Raw genomic sequence first — 18,261 nt, 5'->3', positions numbered from 1 at the left:
GCACGTATTACTTCCACTAGAGCACTTGCCATTGCCCCTGCCCCCGCCCCTCTCTCCCCGTACCCCGCCTGAGAATAACTCCGTTCTGAGCTAGAGCTTGGCTAATTTGAAGGCTTTTAGTATATAGAATTTCTTATTATTCATTTTTTCCTTAGGCTAACGCAAGTAATTGTCGACCACAAAAATGACGGCGGCGGCGGCTTTACCATAGTAACAGGGAAGTCATTTGATACACAACCCTGGCACTTTAACTTTAGTTGTGCCCTGTTAGGGAAGGGAAACGCGTGGCCCCGCCCCAGCGGCGTGAGTTTTATTCTTTTGCAAAAGCTGTGAATGTTCGGACTGAGAGAAGAAAAGAGAGTCGAGGCATCCTAGAGAAGGAGGGTTGCTCAGTGTCAAGGCGTCAACATAGCTGAGGATATGGGGAAGTAAAAGCAGAACAAATCCGCCTGCTTTCATGTAGCCTGTGGGCTCCCTGTGCTTGGTGGTGAGGGGGCGGGGCGACGGAGGATGTTGGCAGGCAGGGTATCAGAAAACATCGGAACTGGAAGTATCTTTGATCCCTGGTATGCAGCAAGCAGCTAAGGTATGATTTTAACTCGGGTTGCTTTGGCTCCAGAGGATGAATGTTTATGTGCTGTTATCTACTGCTTTCAAGTATAACTCAGAATTTTTAATGGCGTAACTTAAAAAAAAATCATTTTTGGGAAAGAACTTAGAGCATAGGGCCCGGTGATGGTGGATCAATGGCTTATAATAATGAACCAATGAAGAACAGGTTGAGGCACCATGGCTTGTTCTGCCTTCAGCCATTTGTGGAGAATGGACTGTTGGTTCTGTCACTTCATCAACCACTCCTACTGGTTAAAAAGGAAGAGATGTGTACAAGGGATATTTCCTAAGCCTTTTTAAAAAATATATATTTGGGTTTCAGATACAGGCTAGATACCTATGACCCTGCGTCTCATTGCTATTGTCCATGATCGTCTTTTCCCTTCATTGCTTCACTCCCAGAGAGGCACATTTGTTTTGCCTCCAGTTTGTAGCAAAATGAAGACAGAAGGTGTTGTCTGATGCTGTTATAAGTATAACACCTCAGAGAGTCATGGAATAACATCCCCCTGTGAAAGGCAGCAACTTCTGGATAGACGTCTTTTCATGGAAAAGATTCAAAATAGCCCTTGTAGCATTACCTAAGTTAAGAAAAATCCTCTAGGAGGCTGCAGACATAAGGTAACTCGGGACCCTCAGAGAGCACCTGAATGTTAACACAGATCCTGGTCAGTATCTGGCCATGGGTACCAATTGACTTGCTTTCCAGAAAGAAACATCATTCCTAGGTTTTGTGCTACTGCATTATCACACTGGTTCTGCACCAGTGTTTATACTTTATGAGAATGTTTGAGGGTTCAGCTCTGAGGCTACTCTATAGATAATTGTCTGATCCTTCAAAGCTGGCTATTCAGTCTTTCGGTTTTAACATTTTCATTTTTTATTTCTTATCTAACTACTTTTCTCAATTCATGCTCAATGAATATATTTTCTGTATTCCTTTCCCAGAATCCTGTTCCTTCAAAGGAGGTTTGGGATTCTTCACCTGTCCAAAGGCTACCTTATGAGATTTTTTGCTTGGTAGCAGCCCAGGGAGTTGGGTGGTCAGCTGAATTGGAAGATTTCATTTGTTCTTGGTGGTGGCATGCTGACCTCTTGTTGCTGATTGAGGACTGCTTCCAAACTAAGCATTGGGGAAGACTGATTAAAAGGAGGAAGTCTTTTGAGTTTTCTTCTATAGAAACCACCAGGCTTGTCTAAAACTTTTGTCAATTTGGGGTCTTGTTCTGTTTCAGAACCAGGATCTGGGAGACTTGCCTTGGCACGTGGAATCCAGGGCCTAGCGAAATGAAGGTGGATATCACTGGATAGCACTTAAACTCCAACAGTATGCTGCTAGGTGAGCAGGGCTTGATTGAGCATGTGGATAATGGTATCAGGTTGGGATAAACAGGGTGATGATTAAAAAGTTACTATTTGTGAAGGGCCGTATGTTGGGTTGGCCCGAAAGTTTGAGTTTTTCCGCAAGCTGTTATAGAAAAACCGAAACAAACTTTTGGGCCAATCCAATAGATTACAGAGCTTCTTTACATAGATCTCACTTGATTCTCACAAAACCTGGGAGAAAGTTTTAGTGTCCTGTCTTTTTTCTTATTGTGATAAAACATGCATAACAAAATTTATAATTTTAACCATTTTAAGGTGTATTTAATTCAGTGGCATTATGAATAGTCACTTTGTGCAACCATCATCACTGCCATCTCCAGAACTTTCATATTTTCACAAACTGAAACTCTGTACTCAGCAAACACTAATTCCCCCTCTCCCCAGCCTCTGTTAACCACCATTCTGTCTCTATGAATTTGAATACATACCTCACATAAGTGAAATCATAACATTGTTGTTTATTTTTTTGGTTATGGTTTATTTAACTTAGCATAATGTCTTCAAGGTTCATTTATGTTGTAGCATGTATCAGAATTTCCTTCCTTTTTAAGGCTAAATAATAGTCCATTGTGTGTATATACCACATTTTGTTTATTCCTTCTTGCGTTGTTGAACACCCGAGTTGCTTCTAACCTTTTGACTATTGTGAATAATGCTGCTGTCAACATGGGTGTGCAAATATCTGTCTGAGTCCCTGCTTTCAGTTCTTTGGATATATACGCAGAAGTTGAATTGCTGGATTGTGTGGTAGTTCTATGTTTAATTTTTAAAAATAATTTTATTTATTTATTTTTGGCTGTGCTGGGTCTTTGTTGCAGTGTGGCCTTTTCTCTAGTTGTGGGGAGCAGGGGCTACTCTCTAGTTGTGGTGTGTAGGCTTCTCATTGCAGTGGCTTCTCTTGTGGAGTATGGGCTCTAGGGTGGGGCCTTCCATGTGGCACTAGTGGTAAAGAACCTGCCTGCCAATGCACAGGCATAAGAGTCATGGGTTTGATCCCTGGATCAGGAAGATCCCCTGGAGAAGGGCATGGCAGCCCACTCCAGTATCCTTGCCTGGAGAATCCCATGGATAGAAGAGCTTGGTGGGCTACAGTCCATGTGGACTGGACAGTAAAGAATCTGCCTGCAATGCAGGAGACTGGTTTGATCCCTGGGTCAGGAAGATCCCCTGGAGAAGGGAATGGCAAACCACTCCAGTATCCTTGCCTGGAAAATTCCATGGACAGAGGAGCTTGGAGGGCTACAGTCGATGGGATCGCAAAGAGTTGGATATGACTGAAAAACACTCACAGGCTCTAGGGCAGAGGCTCAACAGTTTTGGCACACAGGCTTAGCTGCTCCAATGCATGTGGGATCTTCCTGTGTCAGGGATCGAACCCATATCTCCTGCATTGGAGGGCAAATTCTTTACCACTGAGCCACCAGGGAAGCCCCTATGTTTAACTCTTTGAGGAACCATCCTACTATTTCCCACAGTGGCTGCATCATTTTACATTCCTGCCAGCAGTAGACAAGGGTTACTGTTTCATCCTCAGCAACATTGTTATTTTTTTTTTGAAAGATCAATTTTTTATTACATTGTGCATACAAACTTTATTTTCAAATTATATTTTATTGCTTACATAACCATTCTCATTGCTCAATTGATATATTTTTCTATTTGTGAAATTATTTGGGGTCTAAGGTTGGAATGGATTACATCCTACTTTTCCTATTAAAATACTACGTTTCACAGATCACCAGCCCAGGTGGGATGCATGAGACAAGTGCTCGGGCCTGGTGCACTGGGAAGACCCAGAGGAATCGGGTGGAGAAGGGAGGTGGGAGGGGGGATCAGGATGGGGAATGCGTGTAACTCTATGGCTGATTCATATCAATCTATGACAAAACCCACTGAAATGTTGTGAAGTAATTAGCCTCCAACTAATAAAAAAAATAAAATAAAATAAAATACTAAGTTTCAAAAAACTACTTGTTTTGGGATAGTATAGTCATTTTTTAAATATTGATTCTTTCAATCCACAAACATGGTACACTGTTCCATCTGTTTATGTCTTGATTTCTTTCTTCAGCAGCTTGTAGTGTTCAGAGTACAGGTCTTTTGTCTCCTTACGTAGGCTCATTCCTAGGTTCTTTTTTTATGTGATGGTAAATGGAGTTGCTTCTTGAATTTCTCTTTCTGATCTTTTATTGTTAAGTGTATAGAAATGCAACAGATTTCCATGTATTAATTTTCTAACCTGTAACTTTGCCAAATTCATTGCTGAGTCCTAGTATTTTTCTGGTAGTATCTTTAGGATCTTCTATGTGTAGTATCATGTCATCTGCAAACAGTGACAGTTTAATTTCTTCTTTTCCAATTTGGATTCCCTTTATTTCTTTTTCTCTGATTGCTGTAGCTAGGACTTTCAAAACTATGTTGAATAAAGTGGTGAGAATGGACATCCTTGTCTTATCCTTGATCTGAGAGGGAATGCTTTCACCTTTTCACCGTATGATGCCAGCTGTAGGTTTGTCATATATGGCCTTTATTATGCTGAGATATGTACCCTCTATGCCCACTTTCTGGAGAGTTTCTTTTTTTTTTTTTTAATCATAAATAGGTGCTGAATTTTGAACTTTGTCAAAAGGTTTTTCTGCATCTATTTAGATTATCATATGGTTTATATTCTTCAATATGTTGATGTGGTGTATCACATTGATTTGCAGATGTTGAAGTCCTTGCATCCCTGGGATGAATCCCTCTTGATCATCAGAGAGGTTTACTAATGACAGATTTATTCTTGGCATTTCATTGTCTTATGACTCAAAAAGCTGACATTTTGTGTGATTTTTTTTAATGTATTGCTGGATATGGATTGCTAGTATTTTGCTGAGGACTATTTGCATCTATATTCATCAGTGATATTAGCCTGTAATTTTCTTTTTTGTGTGTGTGATATCTTTGTCTGGTTTTGGTATTAGAGTGACGGTGGCCTCATAAAATGAGTTTAGAAGCTTCCTTCCTCTGTAACTTTTTGGAATAGTTTCAGAAAGATAGACAATCTACAGATTCAGTGCAACACCTATCAAATTACCAATGGCATTTTTTCAGAATTGGAATTAAAAATATCAATATTTAAAATGTATGGAGACCCAAGACTCCAAATAACCAAAGCAATCTTTAAAAAGAAAAACAGAGCTAGAGGAATCAGGCTCTCTGACTTCAGACTATATTACAAAGCTACGGTCATCAAAACAGTATAGTACTGGCACAAAAATAGAAACATACATCAATGGAACAGTATAGAAAACCCAGAAATAAGCGCAAGCACCTATGGTCAATTAATCTATGATAAAGGAGGTAAGATTACACAATGTTGGAAAGACAGCCTCTTCAACAAAAGATGCTGGGAAAACTGGACAGCCACCTCCCCAGCATTGTATGTGTGTGTTAGTTGCTCAGTTGTGTCTGCCTCTTTGCTATCTCCATTGACTGTAACCTTCCAGGCTCCTCTGTCCATGGGATTCACCAGGCAAGAATATTGGAGTGGAGTGGGTTGCTGTTTCCTTCTTCACGGGATCTTCCCAACTCAGGGATCGAACCCAGGTCTCTCTCATTGCCTGCAGATTCTTTACCATCTGAGCCACCAGGGTAGCCCAATTAATCCTCTAGAGTTAACTGCAAACGTGCTGCCTACTCAACGCACTTCCCCACCCTCAAGTCTCAGCCTGTGTTCACACTGTTTTCCCTCTCAGCTCCCACCAGCAGTCTCCGTCATGCCTTCTGTGGATGCCAGGCGGCGGCGGGAATTTAACCTTGGCACCTAGGGTACACCACCCAGGAGCAACTTAGGACCTGGGACCAGATGGGACTGGGCAGATCGGAACTGCCCAAGTGAGGGATCAGATTCTAAGGAGGTTTGGAATCACACTTAAGACTTCCCATTCCACAACCCTGGTCGCAGACCTCCTATTTTTTTTTAAATACAGTCAACCCTAATGAGTATGAAGTGATATTCCATTGTGGTTTTGATTTGCATTTCCCTATTATATTGGAAAAACCTACCATTCTCCTCTCCTGTGTGTCTCTTTTACTTTAACATAGAACACTTTTATTACTTCCATGTTTTTCCCCACATGAAGCAATTCTCTGCGATACCAGGTGGGTGTCCTACAATTTAACTCAATTCTGACACTATTTACCTGGAGATAGCCTCAAATTCATAGGTTGAAGGCTCAGTCCCACAAGACTGCCTTCCACGTCCACTTAAGATGCCAATTGTAAGTTCAGGTTATCACCTGTGCTTCTGACTAACTGGCTATATAAATGAGAGGTTCCAATGACTCCCTCCTTGGGTTCAACTTATTAACTAGAGTGGCTCATAGAACTCCAGAGAACAGTTACTTACATTTACTGGTTTATTAAAGGATATGACAAAGGATACAGTTGAACATCCATATGAAGAGATACATAAGATGAGTTCTGTGAGGGTCCTGAGTGCAAGAGCTTCTGTCTCTGAAGAGCTGGGGTGCATCACCCTCCTGGTACTTGGATGTGTTCACCCACTGGGAAGCTCTTTGAACCCCTACTTTGGGGATTTTTATGGAGGCTTCATCACATAGGTATGATCAATTATTGCCCTATTAGTCTCTCTCCCCTCTCTGGAGGATAGGGAGGGAGTGGAGCCAAAAAGTCCAAGCTTCTGATGCTAGCTTGGTCATTCTGATAACCAGCCCCATCTAGGAGCTCACCCGGAGTTGCCTCATTAGAACAAAAGATACTCCTAGTGCTCTCACCACTGGGGTGAAAGACCAAATATTAGCATAAGAGGTGCTCCTAGTGCTCTTAGGAAAGGGTTTAGGAGCTCTGTGCTAGAAACCAAGGATGTAACCAAATACATATGTTTTCTGTTATCTCACACCTAAGAATTAACGAGCTTTTTGGCTGTTTGTATATCTTTGGAGAAATATCTGTTTAATTCCTTTCCCCATTTTTTTATCTGGTTGTTTGGTTTTTTGTTGTTGTTGAGTTGTAGGGGTTTTAAAAAATATATTTTGGACCCTAATCCTTTATCAGGTATATGGCTTGCAAATATTTTCCCCATGCTGTGGGGTGCCTTTTTACTGTGTTTGATAGTGTCCTTTGATGCACATAAGTTTTACATTTTGATGCAGGTCAACTTATCTTTTTTTTTTAATTTGTTGCCTGTACATTTGGTATCATTTCCAAGAAAACTTTGCCAAATTAAGTGTCATGAACCCTTTCTTCTATGCTTTTTCTAAGAATTTTATAGATTTATCTCTTACATTCAAGTCTTTGGTCCAGTTCAAATTAATTTTTGTATCTGGTTTAAGGTAAGGATCCAACTTCATCCTTTAGCATGTGGTATCCAGTATTCCCAGTGCCATTTGTTCAAGACTTCCCTTACCCCACTGAATGGTCCTGACACCCTTGTTGAAAATCATGTGACTATTGACCATGTATGTGAAGGTTTATTTCTGGACTCCCAATTCTATTCCATTGATCTATATGTCTGTTTTTGCTAGTACCACACTGTTTTGTTTATTGTAACGTTGTAGTAAGTTTCAAAATCAGGAAGTATGAGGCCACCAACTTTTTTTTTTTTTTTTTTTCACCAACTTTTTTTTTCAAGATTTTTGTAACTATTCAAAATCCCTCGAGATACCATAGAAGTTTTAGGATGGATATTTTAAAAAATTTCTGCCAAAATGTCATTGGGATTTTAATAGGGATTGCTTTTGGTGGCATCATAACAATATTGAATTTTCCAATTCATAAACATGGATGGCTTTCTATTTATTTGTGTATTCCTTAATTTCTTTCAGTAACATTTTATAATTTTCAGCATAAAAGTCTTTCACCTTTTCGGTAAGTTTATTCCTTCTGCTGCTGCTAAGTTGCTTCAGTTGTGTCTGACTCTGTGCGACCCCATAGATGGCAGCCCACCAGGCTCTCCGGTCCCTGGGATTCTCCAGGCAAGAACACTGGAGTGGGTTGCCATTTCCTTCTCCAATTCATTAAAAGTGAAAGTGAAGTCACTCAGTTGTGTCCGACTCTTAGCGACTCCATGGACTGCAGCCCACCAGGTTCCTCCATCCATGGGATTTTCCAGGTAAGAGTACTGGAGTGGGGTGCTGTTGCCTTCTCCAAGTTTATTCCTGAGTATTTTATTTTTTGATACATATGCATGTATATATATATTTGACATATAGCATTGTATTAATTTTGCATGTACATCACAATGATTCCCTATTTGTATATATTGCAAAATGATCACCACAATAAGTCTAATTAACATACATCACCCCACATAATTACACTTGTGATGAGAACTGTTTTTCAAAATTTATTTATTTTAATTGGAAGCTAATTACTTTACAATATCGTAGAGGTTTTTGCCATACATTGACATGAATCAGCCATGGGTGTACATCTGTTCCCCATCCTGAACCCCCCTCCCACCTCCCTCCCCATCCCATCCCTCAGGGTCATCCGAATGCACCAGTACTGAGCACCATGTCTCATGCATCGAACCTGGACTGGTGATTCATTTCACATATGATAATATACATGCTTCAATGCCATTCTCCCAAATCATCCCACCCTAGCCTTCTCCCACAGAGTCCAAAAGTCTGTTCTATACATCTGTGTCTCTTTTGCTATCTTGCATATAGGGTCATCATTACCATCTTTCTAAATTCCATATACATGCGATAGTATACTGTATTGGTGTTTTTCTTTCTGACCTACTTTACTCTGTATAATAGGCTCCAGTTTCATCCACCTCATTGGAACTGATTCAAATGTTTTATTTTTAATGGCTGAGTAATATTCCATTGTGTATATATACCACAGCTTTCTTATCTATTCATCTGCTGATGGACATCTAGGTTGCTTCCATGTCCTAGCTGTTGTAAACAGTGCTGTGATGAACATTGGGGTACATGTGTCTCTTTCAATTCTGGTTTCCTCGGTGTGTATGCCTAGGAATGGGATTGCTGGGTCATATGGAAGTTCTCTTTCTAGTTTTTTAAGGAATCTCCACACTGTTCTCCATAGTGGCTGTACTAGTTTGCATTCCCACCAACAGTGTAAGAGGGTTCCCTTTTCTCCACACCCTCTGCAGCGTTTATTGTTTGCAGACTTTTGGATAGCAGCCATTCTGACTGGCATGAGATGGTACGTCATTGTGGTTTTGATTTGCAGTTCTCTGGTAATGAGTGATGTTGAGCATCTTTCCATGTGTTTGTATGTCATCTTTGGAGAAATGTCTGTTCAGTTCTTTGGCCCATTTTTTGATTGGGTCATTTATTTTTCTGGAATTGAGCTGCAAGAGCTGCTTGTGAGATTAATCCTTTGTCTGTTGCTTCGTTTGCTATTATTTTCCCCTATTCTGAAGGCTGCCTTTTTAACTTGCTTATAGTTTCCTTCATTGTGCAAAAGCTTTTAAGTTTAATTAGGTCCCTTTTGTTTAATTTTTGCTTTTATTTCCATTACTCTGGGAGTTGGATCATAGAGGATCCTGCTGTGGTTTCTGTCAGAGAGTGTTTTGCCTATGTTCTCCTCTAGGAGTTTTATGGTTTCTGGTCTTTAATGGATCTTTAATCCATTTTGAGTTTATTTTTGTGTATGGTGTTAGAAAGTGTTCTAGTTTTATTCTTTTACAAGTGGTTGACCAGTTTTCCCAGCACCACTTGTTAAAGAGATTGTCTTTTCTCCATTGTATATTCTTGTCTCCTTTGTCAAAGGTAAGGTGTTCATAGGTGCGTGGATTTATCCTGCAACTTTACTATATTCATTGATTAGCTCTAGTAATTTTCTGGTAGAGTCTTTAGGGTTTTCTATGAAAAGGATCATGTCATCTGCAAACAGTGAGAGTTTCACTTCTTCTTTTCCTATCTGGATTCCTTTTATTTCTTTTTCTGCTCTGATTGCTGTGGCCAACACTTCCAAAACTATGTTGAATAGTAGTGGTGAGAGTGGGTGCCCTTGTCTTGTTCCTGACTCTGGGGGAAATGCTTTCAATTTTTCACCATTGAGGATAATGTTTGCTGTGAGTTTAACATACATAGCTTTTATTATGTTGAGGTATGTTCCTTCTATTCCAGCTTTCTCGAGGGTTTTATCATATATGGATGTTGAATTTTGTCAAAGGCTTTCTCTGCATCTATTGAGATAATCATATGATTTTTATCTTTCAATTTGTTAATGTGGTGTATTACATTGATTGATTTGCGGATATTAAAGAATCCTTGCATTCCTGGGATAAAGCCCACTTGGTCATGATGTATGGTCTATTTAATATGTTGTTGGATTCTGTTTGCTAGAATTTTGTTAAGGATTTTTGCACCTATGTTCATCAGTGATATTGGCCTGTAGTTTTCTTTTTTTGTGGCATCTTTGTCTGGTTTTGGTATTAGGGTGATGGTGGCCTCATAGAATGAATTTGGAAGTTTACCTTCGTCTGCAATTTTCTGGAAGAGTTGGAATAAGGTAGGTGTTAGCTCTTCTCTAAATTTTTGGTAGAATTCAGCTGTGAAGCCATCTGGTCCTGGGCTTTTGTTTGCTGGAAGATTTCTGGTTACAGTTTTAATTTCCATGCTTGTGATGGGTCTGTTAAGATTTTCTATTTCTTCCTGGTTCAGTTTTGGAAAGTTATACTTTTCTAAGAATTTGTCCATTTCTTCCAAGTTGTCCATTTTATTGGCATACAGTTGCTGATAGTAGTCTCTTATGATCCTTTGTATTTCTGTGTTGCCTGTTGTGATTTCTCCATTTTCATTTCTAATTTTGTTGATTTGATTCTTCTCCCTTTGAGTCTTGATGAGTCTGGCTAATGGTTTGTCCATTTATATTCTCAAAGAACCAGCTTTTAGCTTTGTTGATTTTTGCTATGGACTCTTTTGTTTCTTTTGCATTTATTTCTGCCCTAATTTTTGTGATTTCTTTCCTTCTACTAACCCTGGGGTTCTTCATTTCTTCCTTTTCTAGTTGCTTTAGGTGTAGAGTTAGGTTATTTGATTTTTTTCTTGTTTCTTGAGGTAAGCTTGTTTTGCTATGAACCTTCCCCTTAGCACTGCTCTTACTGAGTCCCATAGGTTTTGGGTTGTTGTGTTTTCATTTTCATTCATTTCTATGCATATTTTGATTTCTTTTTTGATTTCTTCTGTGATTTGTTGGTATTCAGAAGCGCATTGTTTAGCCTCCATATGTTGGAATTTTTAATAGTTTTTTTTTCCTGTAACTGACATCTAATCTTACTGCATTGTGGTCAGAAAAGATGACTGGAATGATTTAAATTTTTTTGAATTTACCAAGGCTAGATTTATGGCCCAGGATGTGATCTATCCTGGGAGAATGTGAACATTCTCCAGAATGTTCCATGTGCACTTGAGAAAAAGGTGAAATTCCTTGTTTTGGGGTGAAATGTCCTATAGATATCAATTAGATCTAACTGGTCCATTGTGTCATTTAAAGTTTGTATTTCCTTGATAATTTTCTGTTTAGTTGATCTATCCATAGTTGTGAGTGAGGTATTAAAGTCTCCCACTATTATTGTGTTACTGTTAATTTCCCCTTTCATACTTGTTAGCATTTGCTTTACATATTGTGGTACTCCTATGTTGGGTGCATATATATATATATTTATAATTGTTATATCTTCTTCTGGGATTGATCCTTTGATCATTATGTAGTGTCCTTCTTTGTCTCTTTTCACAGCCTTTATTTCAAAGTCTATTTTATCTGATATGAGTATTGTGACTCCTGCTTTCTTTTGGTCCCCGTTTGCATGAAATATTTTTTTCCAGCCCTTCACTTTCAGTCTGTATGTGTGCCTTGTTTTGAGGTGGGTCTCTTGTAGACAGCATATTTAGGGGTCTTGTTTTTGTATCCATTCAGCCAGTCTTTGTCTTTTGGTTGGGGCATTCAACCCATTTACATTTAAGGTAGTTATTGATAGGTATGATCCCGTTGCCATTTACTTTGTTGTTTTAGTTTCGAGTTTATACACCTTTTCTGTGTTTCCTGTCTAGAGAAGATCCTTTAGCATTTGTTGAAGAGCTGGTTTAGTGGTGCTGAATTCTCTCAGCTTTTGCTTGTCTGTAAAGCTTTTGATTTCTCCTTCATATTTGAATGAAATCCTTCTGGGTACACTAATATGGGTTGTAGGTTTTCCTCTTTCATCATTTTAAGTATGTCCTGCCATTCCCTTTTGGCCTGAAGAGTTTCTACTGAAAGATCAGCTGTTATCCTTATGGGAATCCCCTTGTGTGTTTTTTGTTGTTTTTCCATTGCTGCTTTTAATATTTGTTCTTTGTGTTTGATCTTTGTTAATTTGATTAATATGTGTCTTGGGGTGTTTTGCCTTGGGTTTAATCTGTTTAGGACTCTGGGTTTCTTGGACTTGAGTGGCTATTTCCTTCCCCCTTTTAGGGAAATTTTCAATGATTATCCCCTCAAGTATTTTCTCATGGCCTTTCATTTTGTCTTCTGGAACTTTTAAGATCTACTCTCTTAGCAACTTTCAAGTACACAGTGAAGTATTGCTAACTATATTCACCATGCTGTACATTACATCCCAGGTCTTATTTATTTTATACCTGAAAGTTTGTATCTTTTGACCACCTTCATCCTTTTCACCCACTCCCCAATCCTGGCCTCTGGTAATGACCAGTCTATTCTAACTGTGAGGATTTTTTTTTTTAATAAGACTTCACATATAAGAGACCTCACATGGTATTTCTCTGACTTAATTCACTTAACATAGTGCCCTCAACGTCAATCTATGTAGTCACAAATGGTAATATTTCCTTCTTTTTGTGACTGAATGGTGGCTCAAAGGTAAAAGAATTCACCTGTCAATGCAGGAGATGTGGATTTGATCCCTGGGTTTGGAAGATCCCCTGGAGAAGGAAATTGCAACCCACTCCAGTATTCTTGCCTGGAAAATCCCATGGGCAGAGGAGCCTGGCAGGCTATAGTCCATTGGGTAACAAAGAGTTGGGTACAACTTAGTGACTAAACAACAGAAATATTCCATTGTATATGTGTATTATATTACATTTTCTTTCTAGTCATCCATACATGGGCACTTAGGTTGTTTCCATATCTTGGCTATTGTAAATAATGCTGCAGTCCACATTGGGTCACATAATTATTTTCAACTTGGTGTTTCTGTTTCCTTCAGATAAATACCCAGAATTGGAATTGCTAGATCATGTGGTAGTTCTATTTTTAATTTTTTGAAGACCCTGTATACTGTTTTCCATAGTGGCCATACCAATTTACATTTCCACCAACTGTGCACAACAATTCCCTTTTCTTCACTCCCTCACCAATACATGTTATCTCTTGCCTTTTTGGAAATAGCCGTTCTGACAGATGTGAGGTGATATTTCATTGTGGTTTTAATTTGCATTTCCCGGAAGATTAGTGGTGTTGAGCACCTTTTCGTGTATCTGTTGACCATGTGTATGCCTTCAGAAAAAAGTCTATTCAGATCCTCTGCCCGTTTTTAAATCAGATTGTTTGCTTTTTCCCCTTTGAGTATTATGAGCTCTTTATATATTTTGGATACTAACCCCTTATCAGACATATTATCTGCAAATATTAAATTAAATATTAAAATATTATCAGACATTTTTCCCATGTGGTAGGTTGCCTTTTTCTTTTGTTGATGCTTTCCTTTGCTATACAGAAGCTTTTTGGTTAGATGTAGTCCCACTTGTTTATTTTTTGTTTTGTTGCCTATACTTAGTCTTTTTGATACTATTATAAATGGAACTATTTTCTTAATTCCTTTTACAGATTGTTCATTATTGGTGTATAGAAATGCAACTGGTTTTTGTATGTTATTTTGTACTCTGCAAATTTACTGAATTTGTGTATTCTAATGAGCTTTTTTTTGGGGAGGAATATTTAGAATGTTTTACATACAAGATCATGTGATCTGCATACAGATAATTTTACTTCTTCCTTTCCAATTTGGATGCCTTTTATTTAATTTTCTTGCCTAATTTCTGTGGCTAAAACTTCCTTTTTGATAATGAACATTGTTTATCTGAGAATGTTTTAATTCCTCCCTCATTTCTGAAGGACAGTTTAGTCCTTCTATAATATAGTCCTTCTATAATATAGAAGTCTCAGTTAACATTTATTCTTTCAGCCCTATAAATATGTTATGCCACTTCTGGACTCTGAGGTTTTCACTTAGAAATTTGCTGATCATCTTATTGAGAATCACTTGCACATGAATCACTTTTTCTTGCTCCTTTCAGGATTCTCACTTTAGCTGTTGGCAGTTTGATTATAATGTATCCTGATGTAAGCCTCTTCAGTTAATCTTACTCAGAGTTCACTGAGATTCTTGGACTTGTGAATCCATATTTTTCCTCAAATTTTGGAAGGTTTCAGCCATTATTTCTTCAAATAACCTCTCTACTCCTTTTTTCTTTCAGTCTCTGGGACTGTCATAATGCATATGTTACTTGATGATGTCCCATAAGTCTTTTAATCTCTGTTGACTTTTCTTCATTCATTTTTGCCCCTCAGACTTAATAATTTCACATGATATCTTCAGTGTCACTGATTCTTTCTTCATGTTTCAGTCTACTGTTGAGCCCCTTTAGTGGATATTTTTGTTGAACTCCTGTATTTTCAACTCTAGAATTTCTTTTTTGTTCCTTTTTATAATTTTAATCTCTTTGTTGATATTCTCATTTAAAAATATATCCCTTTCCTGATTCCTTTGGTTCTTTGTATTTCCCTTAATTCTTTGGGCATATTTAGGATAATTGTTTTAGTCTTTGGTACTTCTGTGCCTGTGTTTTTTCAGGGACAGTTTCTGCCACTTTACTTTTTTCCTTTGAATGTGGCATTTTTTCCTATTTCTTTGTATGCTTTGTGATTTTTTAAATGGAAAATTAGTTTTTTTTTTTTAAGCAGCCTTGCAGATAGGCTTTGTGCTGGGGAAGACATTTGCTAACTAACAAGGCTCTGAGCCTTGGAGGGCTTCCCAGGTGGTTCAGCAATAAAGAACCTGCCCATCAATGCAGGAAATGCAGGAGTCATGGGTTTGATCCCTGATTCAAGAAGATTCCGTAGAGAAGGAGATGGCAACCCACTCCAGTATTTTTGCCTAGAAAATCCCATGGGCAGAGGAGTCTGGTGGTCCATAAGGTTGCAAAGAGTTGGGCACGACTTAGCTACTGAGCATGTATGAATGCACTAAGCCTTGGAATCAGCCTCATGTGAAGGCTTAAAGTCTTCTTGGACCTTTTCTAGGTATACATCTTGCTTTGGCAACTTTGTGTTCTTTTTCTTTTGTTTTTATTTGTGTGTGCTTTTTCCAGTTCCCTTAAATACACATCTGTTTTTAAGTGTTTTAATTCCCAAAGACTCTCATTACTGCTTCTTCTGGGGACCATTGATGTTCTGTTGTGTTCTTCTACCTCTAGTCTCTTACCCCAGACTGTAGTACCTCTTCAGCTTTCTTGAGGGATTTCCTGTGGCTTTTCCTAGTCTAATATCTGAGCTATACTGCTTTTCTCTTTCTAAACTCTTAAGACTAGTACCTCAAGCAGCCCCTAGACAGATTAGAACATTGCCAAAAAGGTCTGCCTTCCTTTTTCCAGTTAGAAGGAAGGAATTGACACTGGGTCACTGCGTCCCCCAGACTGTGCTTCAGTGCACTACAGGGGAAGGGGAGGTGGTGTACAAGTAAGTGAAAATACTATGGAATTTCTTAGCATTCCCTATGTGGCTTTATCTTGATTAATCTTTTGCTTGGTTGCTATAGGCTGTTTTCCAGACTTCCAACAAAGTTATTTTATCCAATTTCTAGTTGGTTTTTAAAAAAATGTTAATGAGGGTGGGAGAAGGAGAGCCTGGAGCTTCCTAGTTTGCCAACTTGTAGATGTCACTAAAAAAAATATTCTGTTTTGTAAACAGGGATACCAATGTTTAGACAGTGGCTTATACAAAATTCACAATTAATGAGAACAAAAGTGGGCTTTGATTCTATTTCTTTTCTACAGTTTTGAGTTTTTTAAAAATAAACTTTATATTTTAGGATAATTTCATATTTATCAAAGAGTTACAAAAATAGTACAGAGAGTTTCCATATCCACCCACTCCCTACAATGCACACAGTTACCCGTTTTATCAACATGTTGCATTAGTATGGTACACTTGCTATAGTCAATGAACCTCTATTGATGAGCTAAAATCCATACTTTAGTGTTTTCTTCAGTTTTTACTTATTGCCTTTTTCTGTTCTAGGATTCAATCCAGGACACCACATTACATTGTTCCCATATCTCCTTTGGTTCCTGTTGACTGTGACAGTTTCTCAGAATTTCTTTGTTTTGATGACCTTGACAGTATTTAAGAGTACTACTCAGGTATTTTGTAGACTGTACCTCAATTGGGGTTTGTCTGATGTTTTCCTCATGATTAGACTGGAGTTATGGGTATTTGGGAGGAAGACCACAAAGGTAAAATGTCATTTTCCTCATACCATATCAAAGCCTTTATCAGTTGACCAACCTTTGCCAGGTTTATCCTCTGTAAAGTTATTTCCCTCCCTTTCTATACTTTATTCTTTGGAAGTTAGTCACTAAATCCAACTCACTTCAAGAAAGGTTGGGGAAGATTAAACTTCACTTCCTGGAGGGTGAGAATCTACATAAATTATTTTGCATTCTTCTATAAGGAAGAATTATTTATTTCATTTCTCAACTTGTTCCAGCTTTGATCATTAGAAACTCTTTCACATTGGTCCCTATGTCCCTTAGGCATGTCCCCATTTTTTTTTTTGTGAGCACTTCCTGCCTTTCTGGCGCTATAGTTTACTCGTTTTGTATGTTTCCTGCCACAGCCATGGGAGAACCAGCCATTTCACCAAGGAGAGCCAGTTCCTTTTAGTAAATTAAATTGTCTTCCAGAATATGAAAGTTCTAGATGACTGTAGTAGAACCAGTGGAAATCCATTTGGAGAGGTATGTATGTATGGGAGGTGGTTAACAAGAGCAAAAGAAAAAGGGAAAGCTGGAAGGGTCATAAGCCAATTCTCTCGAGTGATAGTTTACTGGAAACTTGGAGGCTATTTAAGAGCGCAAACTAAGAGACACCTTAGGTTCGAATGCTAGCTCTATCACTTTCTAGCTGTGTGTCTGTGAATCTCAGTTTCCTCATCTGTAAATGTGGTTGTAATAACCTATGAGATCGTTGGGATGATGATTAAGAGATTTGGAACACTGTATTTGCATAGTGCCTCACACATAGTAAGCATTTACATCTTCGCTATTGTTCTTAGTTTCAATTCTTGTCTGAACCAGCAACTATAATGTCATGAACAGCTGTGAGCTCTCACTTTTTAAATTTTATGCCTTTGTTATTCAGCTTTCCACTTACTATATTTCTTTCCTTAGGAATGATTTTGATGGGATCCAGTACATCTTCTCCTTGGAGATCTTCACCGAGAGGTGCCGGGAGCTGGCACACAAGATCCCACCCATGACAAGGTCATGAGGGAGAAAACCTGACAGGCAAGGTGGATCAGGTTTTCAGGGGTTTCGAAAAGGCCAGCTCACGAGATCCCACCCATGACAAGGTCATGAGGAGAAAGCCTGACAGGCAAGGCAGATCAGGTTTTCAGGGATTTCGAAAAGCTGCCCCTGGCGCTCACCTTAAAGATGATATCTGTCTTTCTGATGCCTGCCTCAATAGACTACTCCCTAATTTCTGTGACACAGGCAGAAGACCTTCCCCGATCTCTTCCCAAATAAGAATCAATTTAGAACTTTAATCAATAAGTTTCCCAGGTGGTGGTATTTTACCAGATTATCCAGGGTGAAAGGAGTGTTTTAATTTAAACTCCTTTGCTGGTAGTTTGTTAGCCAAATGCATTTATGCCGTTGGTACTAATATGCATGACTGCTCATAATACCCTAATCATAAAACAGCATAAAGAACCTGATCATATAAAGGCCCTAATAGACATAGAGCCTTTTTGCGGGGTGAAGGAGTCCTATTAGAAAACATAAGAAAAATTATTCTAAAGGTGGTTATTGGGTTAACATTTGCTTGCTGTGTTTTTGCTCTTAATGTGCTAAGGTTGTGTTATGGAAACCATTGTTAATATAGTTAAAGATTTAGAAAAATAAGAGCTTAGCCCTAGTGTGGTAACAATGAGATGGTTGTTAATTGTCAGCCAGGAGTGCTAGGTAAAAAGCTGCCTCACCAAAGTCGCAGAGTCAA

The 18,261-nt window shown here is 38.6% G+C and overlaps 1 long non-coding RNA gene across 1 annotated transcript; it reads left to right on the top strand.

Annotated features, from left to right (window-relative positions):
• The first annotated feature begins 42 nt into the window (after positions 1-42).
• Positions 43-17,627, top strand: LOC122690095. Its single transcript, XR_006339972.1, has 5 exons — positions 43-586; positions 1,848-1,951; positions 16,282-16,403; positions 16,880-17,000; positions 17,433-17,627. It is a non-coding gene; the product is annotated as an uncharacterized LOC122690095 (long non-coding RNA).
• Positions 17,628-18,261: the final 634 nt, after the last annotated feature.

Source organism: Cervus elaphus, chromosome X (genome assembly GCF_910594005.1).
Source record: "Cervus elaphus chromosome X, mCerEla1.1, whole genome shotgun sequence".
Taxonomy (NCBI): domain Eukaryota; kingdom Metazoa; phylum Chordata; class Mammalia; order Artiodactyla; family Cervidae; genus Cervus; species Cervus elaphus.
Note: the sequence above shows the minus strand (reverse complement) of the source record. Positions and strands in the feature narration are given on the sequence as shown.